Source organism: Phasianus colchicus, chromosome Z (assembly GCF_987193195.1).
Source record: "Phasianus colchicus chromosome Z, bPhaCol1.hap1.1, whole genome shotgun sequence".
Classification (NCBI taxonomy): domain Eukaryota; kingdom Metazoa; phylum Chordata; class Aves; order Galliformes; family Phasianidae; genus Phasianus; species Phasianus colchicus.
The window spans coordinates 34,054,395-34,064,373 of record NC_143476.1 but is presented as its reverse complement, the minus strand read 5'-3'; positions in this window follow the sequence as shown (position 1 = coordinate 34,064,373).

The following is a 9,979-nucleotide window of genomic DNA, read 5'->3' as shown; positions in this document are numbered from 1 at the left end:
CTGCCACCAGCTGGTCTGGCCTAGCTTTCCTATGCAATGTTATAAACATGCTGTACTGGGAGAGGATTTTGTTTACCAGGCCTTTGGAACCTTTAAGCTCTTCTTCTGCCAAGGTGAACAACAACAAAAAAAAGGCTCTCAAGATCTCTCAAGAGGGAAGAAAATATTGTCAAGATTGTGCACATTTGTGGACATGTGCCAAAATGCTATCATATACCAACTGGGTAAGGCAGGATCCAGCTGTAACTCTTCTGTCCATATGCAACATGTTTTGCTGCATTATGACACTACATCCCCATCGACTTCATTTAAAAAAAATAAAAAAATAAAATTATTTTCAATATATGATTGTCTTTTCCACAGATTCTGTTTTTAGCCAAAACACTCAATGTAATTAACTACAATGGAAAATGTGTTTGGGGAAAAAAAACCTCTTGTTTGTAATGCAAATACATTCATATTTCTGCTGTTTTCCTAGGCAGATAAGCACTACAGGAAATCTGTGCATAGCTATATTTTTGTTTGACTAATGAAGAAAATTAGCTCAGAAAAGCATGCTGTAGAGGTAGCAGAATAAAAAGGCACTTTGAGACTTTGTTATCTTTCCTGAATATTTTATTTATGAAGTGTTTTGCTGTATCTGCAAAGAATGACGGCAGTAAATACTACTAAAAAGCCCAAATGAAGTCACCATGCTGGTAGTTCGTAATTTTGTCTTGTCCTTTCACACCTAATTCCTGCATCTAACAGGGATTGTCTAGTTTCTCAGTTATTCTAGTACTACTAATTTTAACAGCTATTCTAATGCACATATGTTAGTAGATTTATATAATTCATAGAGCACATCTCAGTGAAGCGGATGGTACTGTTCACAGCTCAATTCAAGTTAAAGCAGTAATTCAGGAAAGCATGCAACATAAAAATGGTGCAAAGAGAAATTAGACAGTACTTTTAATATAAATTATATACATTTAACCTATATTTCTTATCCATTTTACATAATAACTCCATTTTAGTCATGTCTGATGACTTTTTTAGGCAATTAATATCTCTTAAGTGTTAAGGAAGAAGAGAATTTTGATGGAAAAAAGTGGCTTAGAACAATAAAACCACCGTCTTTATATAAAGCCATCTGCATATATATGTGACATACCAAATGTGAGTCAATCACTTACCACAGTTATAAAACATATTCTCACAGCCATAGATGAAGAGGCAATGGCAACACGACAAAATTAGTCCAACTGTGAAGGTTGCCTGAAGCTCTTGCAAAGCACATAGGTAGGATTAATCACATAGGATTTGTTTCATTTCTACCTGCAGAGCAAGGACCAAACATCAGTAGGAAAACAGCTAGCACATTTAGCTTTTAAAAATTCTATATCTTCTGATAGTTTAAATACTGTTAACACTCTTACCATTAGGTAGGCTGGAGTAGGGGCAATGAGATCTTAAATACCACAGCCTAATCCCATTAAATCTTGGAGGATTCTCCAGGTGGGTATTTCACCCTTTGAGTGAGCATCATTCCAGAGGAAGATGGCTGTAAACAGGAAGCATTGAACATGACTCAATAGAAGTATGGAGCACACCAAACTTTTTTCTTATTTTCTCTTTGCTCCTCCTAAAGCTGTATGTGTTATAGAACTTTAAAAAAAAAAAAAATGGACAGGCTACATCCATTCATTTACACAGGTACTGATTAGATACCAAATAATGATTCAGATATAAATGAGCAATCAGTTACTCTTGTGGAGCACTACTTAGGGCAGGATTTGTCCCAGTGCTGCCTTTTTCTGAGTATGAACCAGTGACCCAAGGACAGAAAGCTCTGTATTCCTATTACTAATTCCATGATCCATTCAGTTAACTTCACTTAGGAACTTTTCTAAAATCTTTTCTAAAATCTTTTCTGAAAAAATAGATCAGAATAATTTTAGTATGGGACTGTTGCAGGAACTAAGAGGATTAGCTTGGAGCTATTCTCCCCTCTGCACAGAACCCACACTCTTTGCAGAAAAACTAGCCACCTTCTTCTGAGTACACACCACACAATCTGAGAAACACTCACCAAAAGCTTTATCAACACAATTTCAATATTTCCTCTGCCTGCCAGGAAAGCATCCTATAACCTAGACCTTGCGTTTTCTCTTTCTCTCAGTTACACTGCTTGTGCTAGGGATGAGTAACACAGAAACACAAAGGTATACCCTCCAGAAGAAACATTTTCAGTTTTATGGGATGAACAAGCTTAATCATACATAACAATTACATTAGTAAGTGATAACAATAGCATCCTGGAATGCTCCTTATATCCAACAGTGATAACATTTAAGAGAGAAATATTAAATGAACAATTGATAAAGCAAATTACTGTATCTGTTAAAAAAGTGAGTATAAAGCGCAGATATAATATAAACTTTTCTCACAAAAACCTGTTGTTTCTTTGGGGTACATCTTTCTCAGAAGCCAGAACAGTACAGATGGCACAGAGAAGTACAAGAGACATATTTTCCTTCCACAATCCAGAAGAATAAGACAAGCTGCCACCTGAAGCTCTTCCAGGGATTTTTCACTGGTAGACCTCAAAGTGCTTTACAGAGATCATTCAGTGAATTTATTCCTCTTACGCTGAAACTAAGGCATATGGAAGTCTTTTAAGGCCAGCGAGCTTCACGTGGGAGAACAAGGGTGTCCTGAGCAGTTTGTGCTAAAACTGGATGTGATTTTTTAATGGTGTTTTTCATGAAAAATTCTGTTGGAGAGGTAGTTAACAGTTGGAGGAAAGAATAGCATTTGACAAATGTTTGACCTCAGACACTCTGGAAGAACTTTCAAATACGTAATAGCATTTGACTTTTGAAAAACAAAACAAACAAAACCAAGAATACCTGAATTTTCCAGGCTGCTGAAGTGGTTGAATAATACGTTTTGCTCAAACTATTTTACTCCTCAGAGTTTTGGAGTATAACCTTTTAGAAATTTTTGCACCAAACGTAACTGACAATGGATATTTTCTTCTGAAGTGTTAAAATAAAAAAGATTATATTCCTCTTACACTGTAGGTTTCAAAACTTCACTTTGCCTGTACTGCAGGCCCATGAAACTGAAGGATATGTTAATTCCAGATTTTGGTTCTCCTTGTGAAGAAGACTGTAAGATATTGTCTAGTAGGCCTTTCTGTTAGATGACTAGAACAATTACGGTATAGCTCTATCCCATCCAGTTATCTACACGTAGGTCAGAAATTTAGACATGGTTCTCCAAAGCGATATACACCACAGCAAACAACAGAAACCGTATAAATCAATTAGAGAAGTATTATTTTCATGTTGTACATTCCCTTGGCAAAACAACATCAACAATAGCCTCCCCCCCTCTCCCTTCCCCACCCCCGCCAGCAAAAAAAAAAAGGAAAAACACAAAATAAACCCACAGAAACAAACTGCAGTCCAAGAAGAAATAATTTTCCTTCATATTCTCCAATACCACAAATTTGACTTGATTCAAGAAAACAGAATGTCAAATTGGAATAGATATACCTTTCATCCCTCCCTGCTACCATGAGTATTGGATCAATTTTAAAATTAGAGGAAACAACACGTTCTGTTAGTAGTCAGAATAAGAATACAAATGATCCCAAAAGGCAAACAATGTTAATAGTAATACAAGTTTTATTCTTTTTTTAAATGATAGAAAAATTTGTCATTTTCTTTTTTTATTATACATTCAAAATGAAACTATTCAAAATGAAATTACTCATAAGTAAGCCCTGGTTCATTCCTGCCTCAAAAATGACCAGGTGTAGTTTTGCATAGATTCAGGCCTTCATTCACTTTAGTATGCAACCGCAGTGGCTTTGTGACAGGCACAGTAAATGTTTTGTTTCTAGTTTACTTAAATAAATACTTATTTGTTAAAATGAAATTCAATTAATATACTTTTTCTTTGGAAAGCAATTTACTGTAAAAGATGAAGCTACACTACTTTGATGTGCTGTTGAATATAACTGTAGCTGGATATTTTTTCAGATTTTTCAGATTTTAACTACGCATCTCCAAACTATTTTTTTTTTTTTCCTGCCAGAAAAGTATATCCCACAGCTCCCAAGCACATACAAAAGTTATGAGGTAAAATCAGAACACCACATATCTAAACCAAGAGGACTCTGAGTTAGCATCAGTGGGTCCAAAACTACAGACACTGTCGTCTGCTTTGCACCTGATCAGAAACCCCTCAAACAAACAGTAGCTGATACTAAGCTTCATTTAATTACTGTTGTTAAGAAGACTGTTGTTCGGTATCTCTTTACTTGCAAGTAGATGATGTGTGGGGTGGTAACTTTGGCTCAAATCACTGTTGTCAGGGTTGCTCTGCCTACAGCCTTTTAAGATTTTTTCTGCTGTTGCACACATTTTCTGCGTGCATTTGTAACAGTCTCGGCTGCATCTCAGTGGCTTCATTAAAATGGTTTTCAATGTATTGCATCTGTATCAAACATACACGCAATCTTCTCATAAGAATGCATCGTCTCAGAAATTTCACATGGTCTCCAGGTGATGTGGGTGCCCTGAAATGTGTTTTCTCCTTAGAGATCAGTGGATTACATTTCCCATAAAACTGATTTTTCTTGTGTCTACAGGCATGCCTACCTGCAAATTCAGGTGCTGTACTTTTGAAAGCTGCTCAGCTACTGTTAACTGTTTTTTTCAAGGTGACTATGGGGAATGTTACCTCCAGTTTACCAAACCCATTTCTATTGAATCATGCACCCCTATGGTAGATTACTTGCAGGCTTTCTGCCAGATGCATGGAATTCTCTGTATCAGTACCGTGCCTTGTAAATATCACAAATTCTTCCCAGAGTTACTTATTCCAGATGGCACCCGCTGTGCTCTCTGCATCTTTCTTCCAGTTAGTGGGCCTTTCTTTCCCCAAAACACAAGAACTCTTTAGTATTTTACACAATTTTCCTATTTTTATGCCAAAACAGAGAAGAGAGGATAAAGCAAAAAATGATTTGCTTTTATACGCAACTCACACTGAATAAGGAAAGATGGAAATTTATTCCTAATATGTCTTTTTAATTTTAAAGTAGTGTTCCCAGTTACCAGTAGCTTTTTGAAACTTGGAGTAATCACAGCCTAGTGTCAGCTGAACCCTCTACTTGCAGGAGCTCTGCTGTCAGACTCAGTCCTGACTCACATTTGGAGAACATTATGAAATCTCCATTATGACATGCCAATGTCTTTGGAACATCTAAAAAACGTATTTAAGCCATCTCCCAAGAATGTTGAGACAGTTTCATATTTTGGCCATCTGTGAGCAACAGGACAATGCTCTTCTTATAGATACTGCACTGATCACAGGGTCTGTGAGATTCTCTTTACACAGCCCACAGAATAGAGAAAAGGGGAGTGACCGCTACTAACTGGAAATCAGGGCTCAGCTCTTCAAAAGTAAGTACTTCACGATGTAAGTTTTAACAGTGTGAAGAAAGTTTTGTAATAGTATTTTTGCTACACTTTGCATCATAAATCTCAATTCCGTCTGTTGTTTTTGTACTACGTAAGGCACTTCAGCGACTTCTAATTAACAGCGTGGAAAACACCCAAGTATGGGTTAAAACTGGAAGAGTGGATATTTAGGTAAAATGTTAGGTGGAAATTCTTTATTCATACGGTGGTGAGGCCCTGGCACAGAAATGCTGTGGATGTCCCAACCCTGCAGGTGCCCAAGGCCGGATTGGATGGGGCCCTGGGCAATCTCATCTGGTGGGGGGCAACCAGCCCACAGCAGGGGGGGATAGAAATGAATGGGGCTTTAAGGTGGAAATGAAGGGGCTATAAGGTCCCTCCAACCCAAACCATTCAGTGATCCTTATGGGTCTTTTCCAACTTGGGATATTCTATGATTCTGTGATTCCATTATAAAATGGAGTCCATTATAAAATGTTTTGTAGCCTATAGCAGAGATCAATTTCTGCAAAACCTGACTTTCCTAGTTCCTCATGTAACTTGGACAAAGTACAACTCCTAGATGGATATGAGGAATGGCTTCTTCTCCAAAAAAGTGGTGAGGCACTGGAACAGGCTGCCAAGCCAAAGACTGCACAGTGCAGTCACCCTCCCTGGAGGTGTTCAGGAAATGTGGAGATGTGGTAATTTTAAATATGGTAAAAGGGACAACATTGGTGGTACGTAGATAGCTGGACTAGGTGATTATAGAGGTCTTCTCCAAACTTAATCATTCTATGATTCATTTTATGATTCATTCTATAATTCTGTGTTTGCATATCCCTAAACCTCTGGTCAACAATCTGAATTCTTGCTCTTCAATTTAAATTCCAATTTGTGAATCATAGAATCATAGAATGGCTTGGGTTGGAAGGGACTTCAAGGATCATCGACTTTCAACCCCTCTGTCACAGGCAGGATTGCCAATCACTACATCAAGTACTACATCAGATTGCCCAAGGCCCTGTCCAACCTGGCCTTGAACACCTTCAGGAATGGGGCATCCACAACCTCTTTGGGCAACCTGTTCCAGCCTCTCACCACTCTCTCAGTAAAAAATCTTCCTAACATCCAACCTAAATCTCCCTTCTTTTAGTTTAAAATCATTCCCCCTTCTCCTATCAGTATCTACCTGTGTAAAAGGTTGTTTTCCCTCATGTATATAAACACCCTTTAAATATTAGAAGGTTGCAATGAGGTCTCCCCACAGTCTTCTCTTTTCCAAGCTGAACAAGCCCAGTTCCTTCAGGCTATCTTCACAGGAGAGGTGCTCTAGCCCTTGAGTTGTCCTCATAGCCCTTCTCTGGACCCTCTCCAAAATCTCCACATCTTTCCTGTGTTGGGGGCCCCAGATCTGGAAGGCAGTACACCAGATGGGGGCCTCACAAGGGCAGAATAGAGGGGGACAATCGCCTCCGTGTCCCTGCTGGCCACCCCTCTTCTGATGGATCCCACTGGCCTTTCAGGCTGCAAGCTCACACTGCCGGCTCATGTTAAATTTTTCATCACCCAGGACTCTTAAGTCCTTCTCAGCAGAGCTACTCTCAAGAAGTTCATCTCCCAGTCTGTATACTTATATGGGATTACTTCGACCCAAGTGCAAAACCTTACTTTGTTGAATTTCATTAGGTTAACAAAGACCCACTTTCTGAGTTTATCAAGGTCTCTCTGGATGGCATCCCTTCCTTCCACTGTATCAACTGCACTGCTCAGCTTGGTATCATCAGCAAACTTGCTAAGGGTGCACTCAATCCCATCATCTATGTCATTGATAATGATGTTAAAAAGCACTAGACTCAAGATGGACCCTTGGATAACACTGCCCGTTACTGGACATAGTACCATTGATCACAACCCTCTGGCTGGGACCTTCCAACAATTAGTTATCTACCCAAGAGTCAAGCCTTCAAATCCATGTATCTTCAGTTTAGAGATAAAGATGTGATGGGGGCCATGTCAAAAGCCTTGCAGAAGTCCAGATAGATGACATCAGTTGCCCTTCCTTTGTCCACTGATGCTACCACTCCACCATAGAAGGCCACCAGATTGGTCAAGCACAACTTTCCTTTGGTGAAGCCATGAAACTTTGCTGGTTTTGAAACAAAGAAACAGGCTTGAAGAGCAAAATGGTCCTTCCTTCCTATAACATTTTAACAGTGACGTGGACTACTTGCATTTCCACATTGTCAATGCTACTTTCTTTGTCAGCATTAACTTTGATCTCTTCCATTCACTTCATCACTTTATTTTCTGTATTGGACTGACACTACTAGATTCTTCTCTTTCATGCTACTGCCCATCAGCCCCCTTAGTCTGCTCCCCAGTGTACTGGTCTATTTTCTTCTCACTGCCTAGCACAACCCCAGGGTCTCTGCTGCTGAATTCTATTTCTTCAGTGACCACCTGTTTTTCCAATGTACCCACTAGTCACAACTACTATGCTCTGTCACTAACAACACTATCTTCTCTGTGACTCTCTCTCCACCAGCACTTCCCACTAGTTTCATCTCCTGCTTTTCCCTGTTATGCTCCTCATACTGTCTTCTCCAATTCCCCAGCCATTTTCATCCCTTGCTTAATGCTGGCTTCTGGCTTCCTCTGCACTTCATCTGCAGTACACTCATTATAATCAGCCTGCCAAACAGGCAGAATTCCTCCACTACCCACTTTCTTCTGCCTCCTGCCTAAGTACAGCTATATTTTTTTTCAATTTAATTGAGTCCCTTGATTCCAGCTTTTCTCTCCTTTTTTTTTTTTATCTTATTTTTTTCTTCTTATTATTTTTTTTTCCTGTAACTGTAAGGCAGCTTCTGCAATTTTCTTTCTTTGGTAGCCCTATCACTTTTTTCCATGCTGTTTCTGACCATGGAGCTCCCCAGTGACTTCTCCAGACACACCATGTTACTTCTTTCAAAAGTTCCTTTAAAATCCCTTTTCACTATCACCCTCCCAGAATCTCACCAACAAATAAGTTTGTCGTGCCTATCAGGATAGGCAGTACATAAACTTTTTCCATAGCACTGAGCACAAAGAGGCTCAGGATTAGGCTATTACATTAATGTCCTCAACTGCGTAACAGCAAAGTGATTTGCAGATACCTGCCTTCTGCTGTGATCTGCCACTAAAAGGAAGAGTCACTTTGTTACCCTTCAATACAGCAGCAGATATCCTTTTCCCAGAGCTTTCAATCCACGTGAATCTGTGTGTGCAGAGATACAGAGCTGCTAGATAGCACTTACTTGTGCTGCAACTAGATGTTTTGCTGCACACAGAACATCAGTGCTTTTTTTTTAAAAAATGATTGCAAATGTTCTTTCTTGGAAGGATGAACAAGAGGCATCAGAGGCACTACTCATGCTTTGCATAGAGCTACTGTGTAATTACTATTATGCTTAAACTGCTGACTGGTGACTGGTGAAAAATAGTGTTTTGTAGCTGAAAATGTGTTCTCTTAAACCGTGTTATTATAGTCTTTGTATTCCTACTTCATAGGATAGCTAATTTGTAGATGAATGTTTTAAGCACCTTTTAAACGGACAAATCCTGTTCTGTGCCTTAAAGAGCAAACCACGATGTCAGTAAAAAGCATGAGTATAATTATGAAGATACTGGATCAGTTCTGCCTTTCAAAGTGTACTGATATACAAGTGCATTCTCAGTGAAATGTAACTTCTTCCCCTAAAGATATTGTAGTTGTTGTTCATCAGCTTTACAAAATTATTTTGTATTTGATATGTTACCTTGACACGTGAAGGTAATGATTTAGTATCACAACCTAGTGACAAATGAAGAGAAAGCACTGTAAATGTATAAAAAAACATACAGCAAGACTAGACAAAACCAGACATAAAAATGACACCACTACAGCACTTTTCCACTGCTTTAAGCAATCTTTATTACCATTATATTAACATAATTTTTACTCGGAGTTTTTCAGAATAGAGGCTTACTGTTTACATACTTTATGAAACAGATTTTCCTGACACCTATCAGTCAGAAGAGTGACAACTCACTGACTTGCCCTCACAAGCTTTTGGTCCCAGAACAACATCAGCACTCGCACCATCATATAGTTGGTATGTATTTTGCTATTTATGTTAGTGTTAAACACTCTGCAACGATTTACCTCCCAAGGAAAATTTCAAGACAATACAAGCTAGAATAACTTACCCAATCTCAGCTGGTGTAACTTTCCAGCCAGCCACCAGTTTTACAGAAAGTTCCTTAGGGTGCATACTCGGAGATATAGTTTTACAAATTATCCTCTGGAATGAAAATACACAAAAGAAGATTTATTTAAGGAAGAAAGTAATGAAAATAAGGTGAGACAGTGTGCTTGTCTGTATGTTCCTTCCTTCAGAACTCCATGATACCAATTACATCAACAGATTCCCTTACATCCATGTCTACATAAACAGCTAGATCATATTCCTACATACATACAATTCAGCATTGCTTTTTGT